Source organism: Alexandromys fortis, unplaced genomic scaffold, assembly GCF_014885135.2.
Source record: "Alexandromys fortis isolate MF-2015 unplaced genomic scaffold, M_Fortis_MF-2015_v1.1 scaffold_409, whole genome shotgun sequence".
Lineage (NCBI taxonomy): Eukaryota > Metazoa > Chordata > Mammalia > Rodentia > Cricetidae > Alexandromys > Alexandromys fortis.
Genome location: NW_026068317.1, coordinates 123173 through 140941, shown reverse-complemented (window position 1 = coordinate 140941; position 17769 = coordinate 123173). Strand labels below are relative to the sequence as shown.

General features: G+C 37.9%; 2 pseudogenes; both read right to left on the bottom strand.

Annotated features, from left to right (window-relative positions):
* Positions 1–7117: 7117 nt before the first annotated feature.
* Positions 7118–13299, bottom strand: LOC126495126 (E3 ubiquitin-protein ligase Hakai-like; annotated as a pseudogene).
* Positions 13300–16555: 3256 nt separating this feature from the next.
* LOC126495118 (zinc finger protein 120-like) lies at positions 16556–17764 on the bottom strand (annotated as a pseudogene).
* Between the last annotated feature and the right edge of the window lie 5 nt (positions 17765–17769).

The following is a 17769-nucleotide window of genomic DNA, read 5'->3' as shown; positions in this document are numbered from 1 at the left end:
ATACCAATGCTATAGTTCTCATAGATACAAAAGAGGAAACAAATACAAAAAATGTCTAGGAATTGTCACCTAATACCACTGTGCACTGTGCTCCCATATGAACCTTTAAGATGTTCTATCTATATTAAATTCAAAACAAAGCAGGTTTTGCCACTGAGCAGGCTGGCTTGGCAGAAGGCCACAGCTGCTTTCATGCAAGACCAGTAGGAGTTCGTGTTAACTAGCTCTGGCAGCTGTCTCTCTGAGGACTGTGACACACTGTTAAAAACTCCTTTCCTTTTTCTAATTTATTTATTGTGTTTTAGTTCTGTAGTTTGTGGGACCCTCACCCCTTATTCTCAAAGGGGCGAGAAGAAATTTCCTAGCAGAATGTTTTCCCAGGAAAATAGTGGCCTTCCCCTCAATAACCCAGCCGATTCTGAGCACAAAGTCACTTAACTCAGCCCAGCCTGCCACCTGGTACAGGCTGATAAAGATGGCCTAACTCAAGAACAGTGCCCTTGCTCTAAAAACAAGGAAAAAGCTGACTTAACAGAATGGGAGAGAGCAAAAGTCCTTGTACCCATGGCAAAGCATCTTCAAAGATTCTCTTTGTAGCTATGCCTTTAAAAGCTGACCCCACAGAGGAGATACAACTCCTCTGTACACCTCGCTGTAAGGGGGATGGAGATGAGTTCCAAACATGGTTGTGTTATGCTGATTAAACCTTGCTTATTACAGTCTGGGCCTCTCTGGTGGTCTCTTTCTGGGGGTCATAACATTTGGTGCATTGGCCGGGAACCCCAGAGATTCCACCAGGATGATGGAAGTCTGGAGGTTTAATTAGCATCTACCCGTGAGAGAGTGCTCTTTGTCTTTTGTCTCTTGTCTCTTTGTGTTTATCTTTTTTTCTTGTCTGATTGACTATGGATGCTTTGGTTTTGTACCGGTCAACCGATTTGCGATTTTGGTATTGACAGGTGTTCTCTGAAAAAAACACGCTTGTACAGAGACCCTGGAGAAGCAAGGGACACCTTCTCTTTCATTTTCAGACAGGTAGTTTTGCTCCTGGATCATTTCCAGACAGGGATGGGAAATCTCCCATTCCCGGGTCATTTGTAGACAGAGGCCTTTCGGCTCCAGGTCATTTCCAGACAGGGAGTTTTGTTCCTAGCTCATTTCCAGACAGGGATGGGAATTCTCCCAGTCCCGGGTCAATAGACAGGAACAGCATTCTCCAAACCCTGTGTCATTTGCAGCTACCTCAGAAACAACTCTTTGGGTTTCTCCCACCAAGGGAGAAAATGCCACTGTGTGTCTTGTCCCAGGAATTTGTCAAAGACTTTTTGTGTTATGTTATGGTAATTGTTGCTTTGTTTTCTTTCTGTCTCCTCAACTTCTATCCTCAGGGTCCTAGGGCTCCTATGGAGCCCCAGACCTCCCCCCCCCCCCCCAGCTGTTAGGGATGGAGAGGAGAGAGGCAAAATCTTGGAGAAAGCCCAAAAGGAACTGGGCACAGAGAGGGTAGGGAGTACAAGCCTGTGACTTGGAATGTCTTTGGGGCCACTACATCGGGTGCATTGTGATCCCCTGAAGTTCCGGAAAACTGTTGTCTCTTTGTGTTTATTATGTTTGACTGGACTGACGACGACTGAAAAAAAAAAAAAAAACCGAGATAAAACTTAAATGTAAAATGCAGATGACTTGACAGCAGCCCATCTAGGGTCTGTATCCCTAGCCCTGAGCCAGGTCTGATGGCAGAGAATAAGCTGCCTGGGTGCTGAGAGCTAAGCCCTGAGACTGTGGAAAATGCAATGCAGCAGAGGATCTTTAAGGCCTGCATGGCTCCAAGGCCAGGGATTAGCAGCACCTGGGATAGAGCAGGGGCAAAGTCATCATGCACCTGGCTAAGGGCAGAGGAATGCCTCTTCTGAAGGCAGGCTGTGATGGTCTCTCTCTGGGGGGTCATAATCTGGGCACAACAGGTGTTTTGCAGGTATGTGTCTTTGACTCCGAAAGAGACCCAAGAAGGAAATATTAACTGAGAAAACTGGATGTGCAAGCAAGTAATTTCCAAATATTGTGAGAAATGAGGGAAACAGCTAGAAACCTAGACAGTCACCCAATGTTCCTCTGTAATGGTGGGGCATCCATCTTCGGCCTACATTTTGAAGACTTGCCCCACCTTGTCTCAACAATTATTGCAAGTCATTTTTGTGTGTGTGTCTTACTTGTCCAATTAGGACAACATACTGTCAGCAGTGGAGGTGAGGGTACTTTTGACACAAAGAAAGTAAATTTCATGTGGATTTTCTTTGATGCCCATTGTCTTCTCTGCAGTAGATTAGTGCTGTCAGGAGCAGACATGTCTCATTGTTACATAAGAAAAGAAACTGTTATTAAAACATCTTAAATGCCATATTCTGTAGATATTTGAAGTGTTTCAAGATGACATGTTTATTTAAAGTGTATCTGACCTTGAAAACATGCCTAATGTGACTACAAGTTCAAGTGTAATAGCTGTCTAATTACTAACCTGCATTTTTATTATAATAAGCAGTTGGCAATTATAACACTAGAAATTTGAAAATTAAAGTTAAATGAGCTGTATAGGTACAAGATTAGAAATGTATAAATTGCTAGCATGCGTTTCCTTATATAACTTTTAAGAAATAAAAATTAAAAAAAATAAAAATAAAATTTTTATTACATTGTTAAATGAATTAATTAGGTATGTACAGTATGTTCTAACAAAATTCATTTCAAATTTGTATCAATATACAAATTTTTTACAGTATACAAAAATATGATCCAATGCAAAACATTCAAAACTAGTAGTAGCTTTTTGAAAGTAGATTCTACAATCTACCTTTTAATCTTATATCTTTATCTTCCTTTTTTCCTTTTCAGAGTAGTTCCAATAATCTACTCTTTTAATCCTATCATATCTATATCCACCTTTTCTCTTTCCAAATCAAGAACCTTAAATCATATTTCCTTTGTTTAGCTTTTTTCAGACTATTACCAATAGCAACTTGTGACTAATCACCCTAAACAATGACGAATATCCATGAACCAATGAGATAACAAAAACTCTTGGAAATGTGGTAATTGTGATCTTAAATTTACTTTCTGCTCTCTGGGGCTGAATGATTCTTTTGGAGATCCTAAAAAGAAAAATTTTGGTTAATTGTCAGGTCTTATGAGAAATAGTTGTGTCAATTTTGTTGTCCGGACTCTGGGTAATGGGAAATTTCAGGGCTTTTATCAAGTTCTGACTAAAGTTGTCTGTTAGGCTGGATTATCTCTTCTAGTGACCTCAGAATTCTTCTGAGGATATTGTAGCCAAAAGCAGATATTTGTGTGTTATTTTCATTTTAGCTGTTCTATCATAGACCTGGAGGAATCATTATTGTGTGGCTAAATCCTCCTTTTGTAGACTTCAGAAGTCACTGTTAGGTGTGCTCATGGTTCACTGCAGAAAATTAGTAAAGAATTAAATCTGAAATCTTGTACAGGAGGGTAGATGAAATAGTATTTTAGTATTAGTACACTATATTATCATTAATATGACAAAATGTTTAGAATATATATACACATAAATCTATCTATATATGCATATATATAATAAATCTTATACCATAAAATAGCTATAAAAGAGTTAATATAATGCCAAAGAATTATGAGATTAGTAGCAAAAAATAGTATTTAAATACTTATTTTTCTACTGTCCCATATCAGGTGGATCTTCTGACATGAGACATTGATTCTGAATTTTACTTTAATAAGCATGCTTGGATTTAGAGAAAGAGAGAGCCAGGCTCTAACAATAAAACCAGCTTTAATCTTTAACTGGCTTGGAACTACAAAAGATCGTCTGCATTGTATGTCTGTTAAGGAAAGCATAAACAAATATATGGGAAGTTTTATGAAATTTTATCCTTTAGGCAATGTGAAAGACCAATAGGCAATAATTATACTCTTTGAGACAGCTTTTCTTGATTGTTTGTTCTTTTTCTTTGGTTGTGTAATTTGTACAGTGGTTTTCAGATTCCTTAGCTTGATAGGTTTATTCTCCTGAATAGACTGAAATAAAACCCTACTCCAACCCTAATTTGGGTGAGATTCTCTTTTGCAAATTTATATCTGATCAAATGAAAAGCATTTGTTATAGGTTTTTTTAGATTAAACAGGCATGCTGTTTGATGAACCATCATCTCTTCTAATTAAAAGATGTCTCTTGTTCAAATCAAATCTTTATCAGTTTTCATGGTACCCATAGATTTTCTTCCCCTGTGGAAACAAAAACAAAACGTCTTTCCCCAATGTAACATATGTCTTGGTTTCCTTTCTGAAGTCAGTACATTTTAAAAGTGTATCAGCTGATTTAATTCCCTCTTTTTTTCTATTATCCAATGTCTCTCTGGAGCTGTTGCTTCGTTTTGATTAGCATTCAGAGAATTCAAAATGAATAAAACATTATGCAATGTATTCTGGGATCATTATCATCCCACCCTGTTTAACTTACCCTGTAGAGTATGATTTGATCTTTATCTAACTGCCTGCCCTATAGGATTGTTATATTCCTGTATTATACTTTATATTATAATAAACAAAAAACTGTTTCAATTTCTTTGAGTTCTGTGCTGGAGCATCCTCAGTCAGTTGTACAGATATACCCATGATGGTCGTAAATTCTAGCAAATGTGTCATTACTTAATCTGCCTTTTCCCAACTCAAAGTAGCTCTTAAAAGTACTATAATTTCTGCTGGGTCTACCCCCTAATAATTGACAAGGTCCCAATTTTTCTTTTAGAATGAACTTAGAGACATTTCCACATATATTTTTAAGTTTTTACGCAGTTTAGGTGGTAAATGATCCATTCTAAGATATTATCTTCCTTCTTCATTAAAATCCCTTCATGGGGATGTTTGGAGGTTAATATGACCAGAATGCCCTTAAGATTCAGATACACATGATACACATATGCCTTCTGCAATTTCTCTTCAATCATACTAATTTTCTCTTAGTATTAGCATAGAATTCCCTGGCACTATTTAAGTCCATGTCACTATCTAAGGTTCTGTTTAAACTAATCAAGTCCTATTCCAGTAGTGTGCCATATATGGGAAATGTCTCTTAGCAATCTTTGGAAGGCATTAAGGATCTGCAATCGATCTGTTCTAATTTAAACTTTTTGTGTTTTAATTTTTCATAAACCCATTTTATAACCTAAATAATTAATAGAATCTCCTCTTTGAATTTTTTATGAGCAATTTATAATCCCCATCAAGGCAAAATTTTCTTCCTTCAAACATTCTTTCTAAAGTATTTACATTTGAATCAGATAGTAAAATTTTATCCTTGTAATAAATGATGAACTATAGATTCAGAAAATCATTTTCAATGATTGAATTATAAAATATTGAACATTCCCTATGCAATAATATTAAAATGATACCTCTGAGCACATTAAGAATTGCTATAAGTTGTCACTGTGAAGGTAAATTTTTCTGTCTTTTTCTTATTAAGTTATAATGAAGAAACAATTTTTTAATTCAATAATTATATGAGGCTTTTCTTTAGGTAACAGGGAAGTCAAAATAATTACATACTGGAAACGGCTGAATCACCTTTTTAACAGGTCTTAGATCCATTAACATGCTTCATTTTCCAGATTTTTTTATAACAAATATAGAATTCTAATGGTTGATTCCTCAATATGTTGAACATCTAGTTGCTTCTGTACCAGTTTTTCTAATGCCTGCATTTTCTCTAATGTTAAATGTGATTGTTTAACCCAGAGAAGTTTTTCTGTCAACTCTATAAAAGGTACGTCTGTTGGTTCTTTTGAAATATCAGCAGCTGTTGTGTCCTGTTCTTGTACCTCCTGAATTGTTGGTGACTGTTTTTTACAATATCTTTTAATAATTTTTGCATAAACAATTATGTTAATTTATTTGTTTCTAAAATTAGGAGAATGTTAATCTGAGTACTCCATTGCTGTAACAAATTATGTTTTGACAATTCATTGCTATGGTAGCCACAAATGGTTTTAATTCTTGTCTCTGTCTTTCTGGTCTTATACATTCAATCTCTTTCATATTCTGCTTTATATGAAAGTTTCTATCCCTAAAAACTGAACATTTTCATCCTGAAGAGGTTAATTTGATGACAGAAATCTTTCAAAATTTTGTTGTCTCTGCAACTATGTCTACCAGGTCTTCGGTGGTGAGGTCATTTGTAATCTTAATTTTGATCTTTATTTATTTATTTATAAAAGTTTGCCAAAATTCTTACTTTCTGATTTCTCCTGAACTTTGTGTTTTCTTTTCTATATCTGTTCTATTATCCAGAACAGGGTGGTTTCTTACAGTCATCATTAGGTTCTTTAATTGCTCTGGGAAAGATTTTCCTTCACAGTAGCAGAAACAACTGAATCACATTTGGCATAGGGGCTTGTGAGAGGCCCCTCATCGAGTTTCCTGAAGACAAAGGATTACACTGAAGGTTGCTCATTGACCTACATTCTTGAGTCCAATGCCTACTACCTTTACCAGATCTTCTGCATTATCCAAAAAGGAGGGACATTCTGAATGGGTTTTTCCTAGAAAAACGTATTGTTTCTTGGAATGCTATCTCCAATCCCTTTTAAGGTAACCTTGTTTGTCACAGTTATAACACTTGATATTTTTTCTCACACCTCTGCATATCAATTCTCCTATTCATACAACATCATGGTCATGAGATTCAANTTTTTTTCATAGAGAATTGGCATTTTTCAACAGTCTTTGCCTGACAATGTTTCTTTGCCTGGCTTTTGAATTTCGTACCATTTTATTTAGCACTGCATCAGACTTTGTAAGAAAACCATAAGGGCTTCTTTGGGCCCTATTAATCTGTCATTTATGATTCAATTTTTTTTTTTACTATTTCTCCAATTCTGTCCCAAGAATTCAAAGCTGCTGCATGACTTAATTCCAGGGTTTGATCATTATATACATTTGGCTTTTCTATAATAGCATTATCTCCTTCTCCAAGAATTTGATCTTAGGAGATTTCCTTACCTACATGGCCTGGCCAGGTGGCTAAAATGCCAGAGGCAATTGTCTTTTTCATGAATTCATGTCCCAAACAGTGGACATGAATTTTAGCACCAATAATAAAAAGCCAGAACCAGATACTGGGGCTCAAACTAAAGATCAGAAAAACAAAGCAGCCAAGCCACTAGAATTATTTACTACTGTGAAATCTTCAGACTAAAAGAGAAAGCATGTTCTTTCTTATTCTGCTTATATTCTTCTCTAGTGTTGGGATTAAAGATGTACACAATCATTGTCCAGCATTGATGGCTAACTACTGTGGCTACTGGGATTAAAGTTGTGTGCCACACCTGGATGCCCTGTATGGCTAACTACTATGAATGTTTTGCATTCAGATCTTCAAGCAAGCTTTATTTACTAAAATACAAATGAAATATCACTACAAAAGAAGCAGGAAGATCAGTATGATGTGCTATGTTGTCTACACACATTCGTGCACATGCACACACACACACACTTACTGGAAAAGAAGAAAACAATACTATACAAGAAAAGGAGCATTGGAGAATAGGGATAATATAGTAACTCTTAAAGTAATTTCAGTTGTTTGCCACTGATGCCCATAGAATCATTTTCAAAAATATATACAGGCAAGCATGAAACTATATAACATTAATCCCATCCACTTGGAGAAACTGAACACTTGACAATGGGCCATCACATCGCCATGTGACCATAACTGCCCACCATTAACTGGGTGTTATTGGACCCACCAAGTTATAAATTAGGACATGCACAGCAGCAATCTCCTATCCAAACAAAGTGATATATTGGTGTAGGAAGTTCTTCTTTCTATGTGTTGATTTCATTGGTTAAATAAAGAGACAGCCTTGGCCTTTTGATAGGGCAGAAGCTTAGATAGGTGGAGTAGACAGAACAGAATGTTGGGGGAAAGAAGGTAGGCAGAGAGCAGCCCGACATGAAGCTGCCAGGTCAGACATGCAGAATCTTTCCCAGTAAGCCATGACCTCGTGGTGACATACAGATTATTAGAAATGGGTTGCATCAAGATGTGAGAGTTAGCCATTAAGAGCTAATGGGCCAGGCAGTGTTTAAATGAATAGAGTTTCCATCTAATTATTTCGGGTGTAAACTATTCGGGAGCTGGGTGGCAGGAAGCGGCCCGCTGCTCCATATTACTACAATATATAAAACATAAGGATCAAGCAGGTCCTGAAGGCATAAACAAGCTAAATGTAGAAGTGTGTAAATGCCTATGGTATTCTCTCCTGTTACACTGCCTTCTGTTGTCAAGCATGCACTAATAGCCTCATGGGATGTTCCTTATGATTGGTCGACTTAAGAAGAGAAGACTAGTACTTGGTCATGTAATTGTCCAGTGGGATCAAGAACAAAGTCACCAAGAGATTCATGTTAGAAATGGGCCCAACAACATTGAAGTTCACTCACCATGGCTTACATGACTACAGCTGCTACTGAATGCCAGATAGGCCAAGAGTAGAGACTAACAATGAGCCCTTGATATGGCATCATTCCCTGTGATGATCAGCCTGCTTCCTAGCAGTAGGCTGATTACTTTGTCAATCTGTTGATTTCATTGGTTAATTAAATCAAGAAACTGCTTGCCCTGATAGGTTAAAACATAGGTGGGAGGAGTAAACAGGAGGAAGTGAGGTAAGACTCCTCAGGCAGACTCTGCTCTGCTTCCGGAGAGACTCAACAGCTCTGCTCTCTGGAGCAGAGACACCAGGCTCTGCTCTCCCAGGCAACTCTGACCCAGGATGGACGTAGGCTAGAATCTTCCTGATAAGCGCACCTTGGGGTGCTTACACACATTATTAGAAATGGGCTAAATTAATATGTGAGAATTAGCCTAGAAGAGGCTAGATAGAAATGGGCCAAGCAGTCTTTAAATGAATACAGTTTGTGTGTTGTTATTTTGGGCATAAGCTAGCCAGGCGGCCGGGGTGCTGGGGACGCAGCCCCGCCGCGCCTATTTCAACAATTCTTTTCCCCTAAGAGTTGGTACTTATTCTGGTTAAAGATTAATCTTTCCAACAGGAAATGCTTTTGCCAAAACCATCATCAATAAATTCACCAAATGTCTTGTCCACTGACATGGTATTCCACACAGTGGAATACTTCTGAACAGTGAACTTACTTGACAGAGAAATGAGGCAGTGATCCCACAATCACAGAATCCCCTGGCCTTACCATGTTGTCCAGCATGCTGAAGAAGCTGGTACGTTAGACATATGATATGGCCTTTGGTCTTTTGAAGACACGATTACAGCACCAATTACGTGGTAGCATATTGAGGGCTGGGGCAAGATAGGCAGCATATGCTCTGAATCTGCAATATTTATATTGCACAATGTCTCCTGAAGTCAGGATTCGTGGGTACAGGAATCAAGGGGTTGAACGGGAGTATTTCAACTCACTATCACCCCTAGTAGCGCACTAGGAATATTTGTGTTTCCTGTTTCCACAACCTTAAGGACTGCAGGCCTAAAAGTTTTGGTTCCACAGGGAGGAATATTCCTCTCAGGAACCATAGCACACATTACAAGGAATGGTAAACTGAGATTTCCCTCTGCTCATTTGAACTTCAAATGTTCTTAAACCAACAGACTAAGAAAGGAGTAACATCATTAGAATGGGTGATATATCAAGACTGCCATGGAGAAATTGGACTGTCTCTCCACAATGAAAGTAAAAAAAAAAAAAAAAAGGGTTATGTCTGGGGTGCCAGAGATAATTTAGGGCATCTGAGAAACTACAACAATCCAATCCAGGAAGGATGACAAAGGGCACAGACTGGTTAGTAATGAAATTATGTGTCACTTCTCCAGGAAAAGGCTCCCAAGACCTATGGAAATGCTTGGAGATGGTGGAAGAAATACAAAATGGGTATTATAGATAGTTCTGAATACCATCTAAGGCCATGTAAACAGTTTCAGAAATGGGGATTATGACCGATAATGAGTGTTTCTGTTGTATTTTATTAATAATGTATTTGTACAGATGTTTGCATGTTCTTTGAATCTCCTTATCATATGTTGTAACATAAATTAAAATAATATCAATGGTTAACAGATGCAAGTTTGAAATGCTACAAAGATGTCCCTGAATGGACTTTGAGACTATTTTAAATACATAATGCATTTGGGTTTGTTTGTGGGATAGTTATGTTTAGGCAAAATTATGACTAGGTTATTGTTTTTTACTGTTTTTAATTTGGTAATTAACCATGACATGAGTCAGCATCATTGAATGCCAAGTTGACAAGGTGTGGATGATAAAAGCTATTCTTGGCTGTCAACTTGACTATATCTGTAATTCAGAAATTGAAGGCACAATTGTGCCTCAAGGCAAGGAGATAACACACCATTGATTCAGACCCTGAGGCTGAATGACACAGACCTTTAATCCAGACCTTGATGCTGGAAAGTACAGTCTAATCTGGATCACTTGTCTTCTGGAAGGACAGTGAAAGAAGAAAGGTGGTGTGGCAGTTTATTGTCTGCTTTCCCTCACCCTGTCAGCACACCCATTCCTTCAACGACATTGACGCTTAGTTCTTTGGGATGATAATATATGTAAAAATCAGATGAGACACCCAGAACTCATGGTACTGAGGAACTTCTAGATTCTTGTACTTGCCATTCAGAGCTAGTCATTTTACTGTATATTGTAAATCACTGCAATAAATTTTCATATATATGTATATATATATGTGTGTGTGTATGTATTTATACATAAACATACAGATAGATAGACAGATCCATAGATAATAGAAAAGTGGATAGATTCATTTCATAAGATCTGTGCTGCTTTGGAGGAATATGGCTCATATGATGATTGCCTGGTGGCATTATGAAACGATCATGGATTCCAGTTGGTGATGGTTCAATAGGAAGATAAACATTCTCAAGTAAAGCATGGGTAACAGGCTTTCCAGCTCTCCTATGGTGATGGTTGATATGAGTTTGTAAGTTTCTCTGAGACAGATACATTCTCTTGTATCCTTGAACAATGCTACACTTGAAGAGAGAGCCTCGTGTACACTGCTCAATGTACTGCACAGGATCACAACAGCCTGGGCACATTTTATCTCATTTTTCCATGTAAAATAGCACAGTCATAGCAAAAAGACATGCTTGCATGGAATTATTTTTCCATAGACATTAATAGGCAATCCATATTTGTCACAGAAATCAACTGGTATGCTATCCGTTTCTCCTAAGATGTTTATCTTAAAATCCCAAAAAGGTGTCTGAGAAATTTTCACTGATTTCCAAAGAGTTCACCCTTTTTAAAGTCATACCATTGTTCTTCATTATAATCAAATCCTTCTTCATCACCTGGTGGGGCCTTTGCAGGCATCCTGCTAATAGTCATTTGAAGTTGAGCTGCAGGCTTAACTTTGTTGGCTTGTTTGGAGATGAGTTTTATAGGAATTCTTCAGCAAACATCAAGACCACCCAAGTATCCAGAACAATTAGTTCCGTTGAACTTGTCCATATTGGGTTTCATGGTCTTAGTTGATGAAAATAACTGACCATGTCTCTTCCTCAAGAGGGCCCCAGCTATAACTACAGATGTTTTTGAGCCACCATGTGGTTGCTGGGAATTTAAATCAAGGCCTTTGGAAGAACAGACAATTCTCTTAATTGCTGAGCCATTTCTCCAGTCCTGATCACCAAAATAAAAAGACCAAAAGTAGAAACCACAAAGTTGTCTTTTTATATCCACGTATCTGTCATGGTCCTACAAACCCATAACCACATTACACGCATACCATGAATGCTTGCTGCAAAATGAATCCTATTTTATCTGGCATTTGTTGCATGGAGAGGCAGCTTGTTTGTCCCAAAGGCCTGGCTAGCTTACACCTGAAATAACCACACAGAAACTGTATTAAAACACTGTTTTGCCATTAGCTCTAACTTCTTGTTTGTTAACTCTTACATATTAGTTTAACGCATTTCCATTAATCTGTGTATCACCACATGCCTGTGGCTTACCTGCAAGATTCTAACCAGTGTCTGTTTGAGGCAGAGGATCCATGGCTTCTCTCTTCCTCCCAGCATTCAGTTCTGTTTTCTCCGCCTACCTAAGTTCTACCCTATCAACTAGGCCAAGGCAGTTTCTTTATTCATTAACCAATGAAAGCAACACACAAACAGAAGGAACTCCTACACCAGGCATAATCTGGCATCTCTAGATAATTCCCTTAGAAGGCAGTACTTCAAAATGAATTACCAAGTGGTTAACTAATGGGGAGAGGGAAAAGAATAAAGCATCAAATTTGTGTGTATGTATATAAAAATATATAAACACTCTCTCTCACACACACTATACACACATACACATGGATACATACATATATATGTATATATCCATAGAACATCAATCTACTGTCTGAGATATTTGAATCACTAAGTATAAGCACGATATAAAAATAAACAAATGTCTCAGAAGGAACAGAGGACCACAAAATAAACTTCATTAAATGGGTTTGCCACACATGTAGCACACTACAGTATCTGTTTTAAAATAGAAACCACGGTATCTCTACCATCAGACTTAAGTGAACAGGGTAATTTAATTCCTCCAAGGCTATGATGAAATATAAATGAAACATTTTTTTTCTCAAAGATAAAGATACCTGTGATGTCTAAAGTCTTTACCAAATGGTTTATTTAAATAGGGTTTGTCTCTTTTATGACTTTGTCCCTATTTCCTGATGTCAAGTAGATAGAAAAAGACTTTGAAATATTTACAAAGTTAGAAAAATAATGGAGAAGTTAAGAAGTGTACATTCCACCAGGTGGTGGTGACACACACCGTTAATACCAGTAGCACTCAGGAGGCAGAGAAGATAGATCTGTGAGTTCAAAGCCAGCCTGTTCTAAAAGAGCTAGTTCCAGCAGAGGCTCCAAAGCTGTAGAGAAACCCTGTCTCAAAAAACAAAAACCACAAAACAAAAACAAAGAAAAGTTTACTTCCAGGGCCAAGATCCAATTTTTGACACCTATCTGTAATTCCTGCTACAAAAGATCCTAGGTTCTAATGTTCTCAGAAGCCGGCATGCACATTCATGTATACACACACACACACACACACACACACACACACACAGCACATGCTTACAATTACAGAAACTGTTACACACACACAACACATAATTACAATTACAGCAACTTTTTCAACAATAGATTTTCAGTCATGAAAGTTTTTCTCTTGTAAACATTCATTCCTGTGGAACAGGCATTGAGGCACCTAACGGCTTACTTATAGAGTATTGCTTCATTAAGAATTGGTTCGTATAACGGAAAGCATGTGAAGGCGTAAGTCACAAACAATCCCACACCAGTTTGGAATTATGATTAATAGAATGGTCATTTATTTAAAGTGGAAAAACTTACAGGTCACCATCCCAGACAACAGCCCTCTGCACAGTCAGGAAAAAAGCCTAGTCGCTGGAAGCAGAGCTGGAAGTCAGAGAGAAAGCGGAGGGACATGGCCATTTTTTTTAAAAGGGAGTGACCACGCCCCAATGGGCTGGTATCTCAGCTGCTATTGGCTGAAGGAGCGGAAGGAGCTCCCCCAACAAGCATGCCTGTATACCTGAAGTCAGAGTAATGGATTCTAAGTTGCTAGTAACATTTGTGAAGTTTCAGAAAATGGTGCTGCTCTGAAGAAAATATGTCACTAAGAATAAGATTTGAAAATTTATATCAACACACCATTTCCAGTTCATGCCCTCTGCTCAATGCTTCAGACTAACAATGTGAATATTAGATTCCTACTTTAGCAGTCATGTCTGACAACCTTTTCCATGTCTCTTTCATGGTGATCTGTATCCCTCTGAAACCAAGGGCCAAATGAAACTCTTTTATAAATGGGCCTAAACATTATATCACAAAAACAGAAAAGGAACTAACAAATCCATTTTTTTTGCCTAAATTAGTTATTTCATGGAATTGAAGAGAAGTATAAAATCTAAAAGGGTTACATGATTGTTTACACTCATACTTTAAGTGTTACAGCTCTGGAGGGAATGATTCCTTGACTGTCGGGAGTCAGGTTATATCTACAGTAGTGAACAGAAGGCGTCTACAGCTGCGAGAGGGAAGGAACTTTGACTATTGAAAAATCAGGTTATACCTAAATATGTAGAGGGAAGACATCATGTACACCAAAAGGTACCCTGACTGTTCTAAGTCAGTCAATATCTAAAGCTATAAAGAGAAGATATTTAGGATACTGACCACTGTGGGAAGTCAGGCTGAAACTAAAGCTATTGATGGAAGTTATCCTGAATACCTAGGTTTCTGAAGAAAATGGTATCCTTACTATCAGAGGTCAAGACATACCTACAGCTGTGAAGGGAAAGTATGCTGGATACTTACAGCTTTGAGTAGAAAGGTGTGCTGACTGTCAGGCTATACATGAAGCTATAGAAGGAAGGATAGCTACAGCTCTAAAGAGAAAAGTACACTGAATGTCGGAATGAAGGCTATACCTACACCTGGGAAATGAAGAAATCCTGGGTTCATGCAGCTTTGAAGAGAAAGACAACCTAAATGATGGAATTCCAGCTATAAATGAAGGTCTTGAGGAAAGGTATTCTGGTTACATAGGGTGCTGAAGAACAAGATACCTACTGTACTACCAGAAGTCAGGCTATGCCTATAGCTGTGAAGAGAATGTATCCTAGAGACCTACAGATGTGCGGGGAAAGTATCCTCAGTGTCAGGCTATATCTGAATCTGTTCCAGTGGGGAATGCTCCCTCCACAGGATGTAGTAATTCCTTTTCTCACCAAAAGAGAGCCTTTATAGCTGGGCCTGGTTTCAGTCTGCTAAGAGAGTTTCCCAGCAGAGATATTCATTGCTGCTCTGATCCACTCCCCTACAGGAGGGTCCCAGCAGAATTGTCCATTGCTTCTCTGTTCTGTTCCACTATAGAGTTTCCTAGCAAAGTTGTCTATTTCATCTCAGTTCCAAACCAAATTGTTATTTCTATGCTTCACTTGTTTGTTTGGTTTTAGGATCCCCCCCCCACCCCCTTTGGTTTTTCGAGACAGTGTTTCTCTGTAATTTTTGGAGCCTGTCCTGGAACAAGCTTTTGTAGACCAGGCTGGCCTTTAACTCACAGAATGTGCCTGCCTCTTTCCTGAGTGCTGGGATTAAATGCATGTGCCACTACCACCTGGCTACTTCTTCACTTAAGTAAGGGGGAAACTGCTGCAAAAATATAGCAGTCTCCCACAAAATGGTAGTGCTTTGTTCCTTTAAGGGAGTTTACTAGCAGAGTTGTCCACTGCTTCTCTACTCGAAACAACTAGGGAGTTTATCATTGCTCAAGGGAAAGGTCTTAACCCAATACTCATTCAAAAGATTTATTTAAAGGTGGTTAATCTAGAAAACTGGCTGCCTCTGCCAGGGTAGAAAAGAGATCTTGCCAATTGATTGGGCACAGCGCTTATATACGAACAGAGATTTTCCAGGTAGAAGGCTTTCAGGGTGGGAAGTCATCAGATTTCAATCCCTGAGTTTTAAAAGTTGAGACTAACTGGATTTTGGGCTCTGGAATTGGTTGGTTTTGAACTCAGGGATTAGTTGATTTGTGATCAGTTGGTCAAGGGCAGACTGTTACTTTGGATCTGGTTTCAGGGTCAATGTGTATTTTTTCCAATGGTCCTTATTCACATTTTGGGTTTGATTTCAGGGTCAGGGTGTTTCTTTCACTGGCTCTGGATACAAGGACTAAGCGTGTTTATTTGGCTCTGGTTTAGGTGTCCAGGTGTGTCTCATTAGGCCCAGGTTTGGGGTAGTCAAATTTTGTGTTTTTCACTGGTTCTGGATTCAGTTTCAGGGTGTGTTTCTTTGGCCCTTTTACTCTAGACATAGGGCTTCATATGTTCATTTGTTCCATGAGTATGTGGGTACATACAATATAAAAAAGGATATCATAATATTTGAACCCTTTTTGACACTGTCAGGCTTTTTCTACAGAATTAATACTCTTCTATAACTGATTATATGTGTGCTGGATAAAAATTTTAACAGGTAATTTATAATAAGAAGACCTCAGTATCTTTTTCAGATAGTCAAAGACTATTATAATATGCAAATGCTTTAACGGATTAATTACAAAAAGTTTCACTCCTTTATAAAGTGTAAAACTTTAGCACACTGACTACATTTACAGGGTTTATCTGTAGTATGATTTTATCTCATGACACTGAAGACTTTTTACATGCAAAAGCTTTACCATACTGAATGAATTCATATACTTTCTTTCCAGTGTATTTTCATTTATCTTTTGAAGTTGACTGTGATGAGCTGTCTGGGACCATCCTCAACAACAATAACAACAAAACCCTCTCTTCAGGGTAACGGCATGGGTACTAGAAATATATTAGAGAATATGAAGATTCAAATGAAAAGAATAAAATGGAGAAACACATACAATAGTATTGGGAGGGAATACCAGTGAGTCCTGAAAATTCACCTTCATTTAATTTCCAATTGCTTAAAATAACCTTGACCCCAAAGTTAGGAGTAAGACAAAAGACTGCATTAACATGATACAAGGAAATGAACATACAATTGAAATTTGCACTCTACATCCATAGTTAAAAATTCTGTTGCTAGAACGAAACAAGTCACACTTACACCTTAGACCAAAACATTCTGTAGGCAAACCACTCCCTCCATGGAATCCGAAGTTATCTACATAGTGGGAATTGGAACTAATTTGAATCCTTAGACTTTTGTTTGAGGCAGGAACTGATCTACTTTTCTATTCCAGGAGTAGAAGGTCTGGCAATTAGAGACACTGTTGACAATAACCTTGAGAGAGCAAAACTGGAACTATATCTAGGTGGAGCATTTGTTTGAGGTAAAAGCACAATAATCATGAAGGAACTAGAGGAAAGTCCCAACTCTCTGACTTTTGTTCAACTTGGAAATAGGCTCACATTTTCAGGCCTCCACAATTAGCAAAAGTTTTAACACATACATTCGTAGGGTTTTTACTCCAGTTTGTGTTCTTTAATGCCTTGAAGATGACTGTGATATCATCCTTTACCACACTTATAAAAGTATGTGTCCTTTTATGCTGTTGAAGAGTACTGTCATGGGCAAAAGGTTTTACCACATTGATTATATTCATAGGATTTCACTCCAGTATGGTTTCTTACATGTGTTCAGAGACTATTTTGACAAACAAAAATTTTACCACACTGACTACATTCATAGGGTTTCTCTCCAGGATATGCTCTTTTATGAATGTGAAGATAACCTTGACTTGAAAAGGCTTTACCACACTGATTTCATTCATAAGGTTTCTCTCCAGTATGTGTTCTTTTATGAACGTAAAGATTACTGTGACGTGCAAAGGCTTTACCACACTGATTACATTCATATGGCTTTTCTCCAGTATGTGTTCTTAGATGTATTTTGATTGCACGGTGACATGCAAAGGCTTTACCACACTGATTACATTCATATGGTTTTTCTCCAGTATGCGTTCTTTCATGTATTTTGAGCCCACTGTGCCATGCAAAGGCTTTACCACACTGATTACATTCATAAGGTTTCTCTCCAGTATGTGTTCTTTTATGCATGTGAAGATAACTGTGATACGCAAAGGCTTTACCACACTGATTACATTCATAAGGTTTCTCTCCAGTATGTGTTCTTTTATGCA